Raw genomic sequence first — 6528 nt, 5'->3', positions numbered from 1 at the left:
GTAAATGCTTGGGCAGGGATATTCGGACACAATATTATCGGGCCATTATTTCTTACGCTAAATTTAAATGCTGAATATTATTTGGAACTACTCGAAAATCATATTTTACTTGCTTTACATGATGCCGCTAGGGAAAATCAGGAAGTTTGGTACCAAATGGATGGCTGCCCGGCACATAGTACCCTGGCTGTTCGGGAATATTTAGACGATAGTTTTAACGGAAACGTTATTGGCCTAAATCATACAGTAAATTGGCCAGAAGGTCTCCTGATATTTCGCCAAATGATTTCTTTTTCTGGGGCCATTTAAAAAACAGGATAAACAAGGATAAAAAATACCCAAATCTAGACGAGTTAAAAAATGCTATTTCTGCCGAATACAATAGAATTTCAGTTTACCAACTAGCGAATGTAAGCAGAGAATTTTATGATCGCCTGGGTTATTGTCTAGCAGTCGATGGAGGAATATTTGAACATCTTCTTAAATCCTAAGGTTATAAGTTATTGAATATTGTAATAATACTATAATTAACCTTGTAATTGATTACTTTATTTTACTTTAATTCATATTAATTTGTATTTATAAATATATCTTTAAGATTTCCGATGTAGGAATGAGTTTTCAATAATAATAAAGCACTAAATAGGTAAATTTCTGAAATTACAACTTCATTTGGCAGTTATCTTTTACCTTGACTGGTGCTCATAAGTAAATACAGGGCCATAAGAAAGGAGAAATATTTAAAAAGAAATCGGCGATAACTCGTAAACGAGCTAATCAAAAATATCTAAAGTTATTCTTTTGAATGTGGGTTTTAGTGCTCTTCAATAAACCTAAATAGAATTTATCTCTAAAATAATTAGGGAAGCCAAAAATTGACCCCATTAAATTTTGCATGGGATTTCCTATGTCCCGTCCGACGATGCAACACCCGGTACCTATACAAAGTCTAAAAAAAATAACCTAAAAATAAAAAAAAAATTCTTTTACAAAAATACTTCTATAAAAAGCCACACATTGTTTAGATCTGCCAAGTCTGGAAGAGATTTGGACAGAGAACATCCGAAAAATGGCAAAATATTCAATTTACCTGTGAAATGGAATGACAACTGTCACTGTCAAGTAACCTTTCTTTGGACAGGCTTGGACACATCTTGGACAGAAGATGAACTGTTATTAGATTAAATAAAAAACTTTTTCATTTAGTAGCTATGGATTTTGTTATTATAATTTCAGCATTATTAAAATCTATTATGATCTGGATCAATCATTGTTTTCTCAAATCAGAAAATATTTTTATAAACTTTATGTACAGGGTGTCCCATTTTAGTTGAAATCATACACGGTATCTCCGTTATTCGTGAAGATAGAAGGGTGCAGTTTGCACAAACCTGTGCCACTTTTTTGTCAAACGGAAGATGCCATTAACAACATTTTCATAGTCCTCTTCGTTTCTGAGCTACAGATTATATGAACCAACTTCTGCGCTAATTGAAACCACTAATTTATTCCACTAATTTGGAGGTACTGAAGGAAGCTTTACTGGCAAATTTTGAAGTAAAATTAGTGAAAGAAGTTAAAAATGTGTTAACTTTTTCTACTTATTGAAAGTTACTACCACTAATTTTGACGTTCTAAATGCTTACATTAAAATTAGAGGGTCAAACTTGAAACGCTAATTGAAACCACTAATTTATTCTAATTTTTAAATTCTAAATGAAGCTTAAATTATGTGGATGTTCTGTACTGGTCACTATAGACATAAGTGTATTTAGTGTTTTAAATAATGATTGATATATCGATTTTTATGTTTTTAATCGGTAGGTCATCAAAAATATCCCAATATTTTATCCCGACCCTGTAGATATTTTCAGTATCAGCTCCAAAACGGTTTATTTGGTTTATTGTTAATTTCGGAAATATTCAAAAACGATTTGCACCGCGGGAGATTTTCAAATTGTCATTTTCGTCCAGGTGCGGACTATCATTATTATTATAATTATTGGCATTAGTCATGTAAACAGATTCGGCTGTTGATGAACGTGTGACAAGACTTATTTACCTATGCAAATGTTCTTCATATGACGAATACGCATTTAACTAATTTATGCCCACTTGCACCGTTTGTATAATCTTTGTTTGAAGGCTAAACAGTGATTAACTATACATATTTTATTATAGTTAATCACAGTTTAGCCTTTAATCAAAGTTTATACAAACGGTGCAAGTGGGCATTAACTAAAGACGTAAATCATCAACCATTTTTTCTATTAATACCCTGTGATCAAGGGATTTTACAACTGAAGATTAAATGTACTTGCATACTATTTAAATTTTGGATTATTTCCCACCCTCCTCTGACAACAAATGCCCATCCTCCGAGGGGTGGGTATCTATCTCCTACGAGGGTATACACACTTTTACGGTTGGGGTTTAGTACTCCGTTTTTCGGCTGAGGTAGCCGTGAATGGGATGCACAGATGGGATGCTAGAGGATCTGTCTCCATTTTCTCCACCTCTTTAACTTGGTCCCTCCTTAGACCTGATATGGCGTTGTCCCGAATCTACCGTGCTGGCAACTGTTACTTTTGGGTCGGCATTTACATGTGTGGAAGTAAACTTAGATTAAGAATAAAAAGAAGTAAATCGCATAGGGATCTTATTAACTCGGAATGAGAGAAATGCTTGCCCATACGCCTTTCCCTATCAAGTAAAGTAAAATCACGATCGCAAACCGCTCATTTTTAAAAGACTTTTTTTTCAAGAGATAACTAGATAAAATCATTAGACATGTTTCTGAGCATCTGAAATGGAATTATAAGGATATCGTTAAGGTGTCATTTTTTTTATAACGAGAAAACGTCAGTAATCGCGATAATTTGAAAACTCAACTTTTTAACACATAACAGGCCATAACTCAAGAACCACTTTAGATATTAAAACTTTTTTTATTTTCAAGATCGGATATTTTACAATATGTTTACATAAGAAAAATTCGATAAGATTGTTTTTTCCATTCAAAAATTGTAAACAATCCATCCATTTAATTTTAGAGCATAGCAATTTTCCGCAATAGTGTAATTTTTTTATTGATAAAGATTTTCACATACTATCTACAAAGAAAATACAGCAGAAATATTAACAAAGTTCTTGAAAAAACTACAATCTATTATTTCTAATAGATTTCGAGATATCGATTTTTGAATTCAGAGTTCTAATAGCGCGACCACTATCAAACACCCACACAATTCCACTTATTTTCACCAAAAATGCAAGTGTTTCTAGCTTGCATTTAAAAAAATTCAAGCTATAGGGAAAATTACAACAACTCGATAATAAATAAACAAATTAATTATCACGAGACGTAATTAAATCGTGAAGCTGAACGCATAACGTACCACTTCATTCCCTAGAACTTTAAGTACTGACAGAGGTATTAGCTTTGTTCGGGTTCTTGTTATTACCGATTCTGAACCGTCCTAGAACTCTGCAGCGCATATGCAAATGAAATAATGTCTTCATATTTCCTTCTGCGCATACGCATCACTGTTCTAGGACTGTTCAGAATCGGTAATAAGAGAAACCCGAAGTAAGCTATTGATTGGGTCGACCGGTCAACTGCGACAAATCTGTTATATCCCCTTCCACGTCTCTTGGCGATGTGCACAGTTTCTCGGTTTATTTCATACGTTTGGCAACGTGTTTACTGTCCTCTCTTTGTTCAGTACATTATAAACGCATTGTACTCTTCTTACATACGGAAATCTCGACCCAAGACTAACCTTTGCCAGCCCTTAGTATAATAGAGGATATATCCCTCTTTCTCTATGCCTCTTTGGATTTGAGGTCAATTACACCGCAAGGGTTAGTCGGTCCACTTCTACAGAGTCCCGCAGAAGTAAGGGAGACAAGAATACAATGAGTTGCCCCCTAATGCCCCAAGGTTGAGACCAGTAGAGTCTAGTTATCTAGAGGTTGTCTCCTCTTGATCCGGGCGGTTAACTTAACACACCCCCACACCCTCTGCCACTGGTAGGTACATGACAACAGACAGTAGAGGGTGCCTGGTATGAGGGACAGGGTAGTCCTATCCGGCATCGTTATACGTCATGGTACAATTCCCTGGCCGAGGTACTACAGCCAGGAACGCATTTAGGCAAAACGTACCGCGTATTAACCCTATGGCAAAAATCCGCCGCGTTGATTGGTCCGCGACCAAACGCGGTACGTTTTGTCTGGAGACGTTTAAAAGCGGGTACGTATTGCCTCACAATAAAGGTGGCTTAATGTCGGTGTAACAGAGTAAGAACGCGTTCGAAAAAAAAAGGGATAGTAATAGATGCGTAGATCACTTTGCGAATTTCGGCGTTTAAGAACTTTTACTAATGGTCGCACTAATACAAAAAGGCTTCTTCTAAAATCTCAAGTCTAACGTGCTTCACATTTGAAAAAAAAGATATAGAGAAAGTTGACTGCTTCATTTACAAAGTACCTTCTAGTATTAACCGAAATATTTTACGATGTTGATTTGAATGTAGGTTTTTGTACGTGTGAAAATGGAAGATTGGGAACACCAGGCGGGAGTTCTGTCGTTCTGTCACTATTTTTTAATATTGAAGACTCCACCACAGAAGAGCGATATTCAATGGCTGTTCTAGCTTTAGGAAATAAAGTCAACCCTCCCGAGTTTTATGCTCCTCTTCTACAAAATAAAAGTATCGAGACAACTTTAACCTCTGGCATAAATTCTTCGCTAAATGATGTCCCTATGCAAATGGTTTGCGAAATAATTCACCTGAGCGAAATATACCATCATCTACAGAGTCGGTTGAGGATAAATTCAAACAATTTTTAGATCTACTCTTTGAATAAGAAGACTAAGGAAGGAGCATATCAAAAATCTTAGGTACACCGCGATAGGCCTCAAATATGGCCGACTTAAATTCCGGTTTATAAGTGCCGTTCTAATTTTATTTAAAAAATGTAAAACTATGATGTAGGGTAGACGTGGGGTAGACTCAATAATTTGTTGTTTTATTTTATGTTGTGAATAAATGTTGATAGTTATTAAAATTGTTATAAAAATATATAATTCTAATAAAAATAGATAAGTTATAATAAGTATTTATTAACACAAACATCCGATACGCTACTGAAGCAGGTAAGTCAAATTAACGTATCTAAATTCTTTGACATCTGATCTTTGACAAGTAGTAAATAAAAGCTAAAATGCAAGAAAAATATATATTTAGTTAATTTAAGTGAATTTCATAAATGATCAGTTTACTACGTATGTATATTATATAATCACTTACTAGCGAAAAGTTGTTCCATTATTTCCTCAATTTTTGCCGAGATCTACCGCACGCTACACAACCAACTATTTTGGTCTTTTTCGATAAATCGCGATAGTGTCACTGTTAATTTAAGTTCTGCCACAATTTCCATCTAGATTTACCACCTGTATACAACTATCAGTAGTAGAATAAATAATAAATAACATAAAATAAGCTCCATAAAGACTGACAAATCCACAAAATTTCAAATCAAATTCAAATGTGTCAAATGAATCGTCAAACAGAACTGTCAAGGATCCCCACCCTAGAGTGCTTTTTCCGCCCACCATGCATGAATACATGGATAGCATTATGCTCCTTCCTTAGTTTTCTTATTCAAAGGATCTACTCAACCATAATCACGACCAGTTTGGTTCTTCTGAAGCAGTTATTCAAACATGCTTAATGAGACTAAAAAATGTTAAAACTCGGAATAATTAGGACACCTTCCTGAGCAGCTGTGGGTGTCATATTCCTGTTAGGAAACGCCATAGATCAGCCATTCGTGTGCATTACTAGCAGCCCATTTCAATTGCCACAAGAAATTCTGGAGTCACAAGAGGCAGCAAACGAATGCCGAACTGGTCGTCCAGCTTTTAATGAGGTCATTAAAAGGAAAAAAAGTAACCACGGTTTGTCTGGTAACGTAAATAAAAATGTACCTCATGCTAAAGGGCATGGATCTGGGCATTAAGGTGCATATGTTTCATGTATTTATTTGTTTTTTTTTTCATTTACATAAGTTGTTATCATTCTCAATAAACTAAATATTACTTGTATTGTTTATTATGTCATGTGTTTTTCTAATAAACATAAAGAATTCTACATAGCTTCCCAAGTTCAGCAACGCAGGACCAAAATGGATGATTTATGTGAGGACAATAGGTACTCGCTTTTAAACGTCTCCAGACAAAACGTACCGCGTTTGATCGCGGACCAATCAGCGCAAGAGATTTTTACCATAGGGTTAATACGTGGTATATATACGTTTTGCCTAAATGCGCCAGGCATAAGACAATGAAATGCTTCTTAGGCCCAGCTAAAGTGCCGGAGGGATTCCCCCTAGCACCTGGCTAGGAGCTTCCTCACCAACGACAAGGTCTCGCATCTTCTAGAGGAAGGTGATTCAGTGTAAATCCTGTTTCATTCAAATATCAGTAATTATTTAATTATATTTTTTATTAAGCATAAC

This window comes from Sitophilus oryzae, unplaced genomic scaffold (genome assembly GCF_002938485.1).
Source record: "Sitophilus oryzae breed Bouriz unplaced genomic scaffold, Soryzae_2.0 scaffold_172_pilon_pilon, whole genome shotgun sequence".
Classification (NCBI taxonomy): Eukaryota; Metazoa; Arthropoda; class Insecta; order Coleoptera; family Curculionidae; genus Sitophilus; species Sitophilus oryzae.
Note: the sequence above shows the minus strand (reverse complement) of the source record.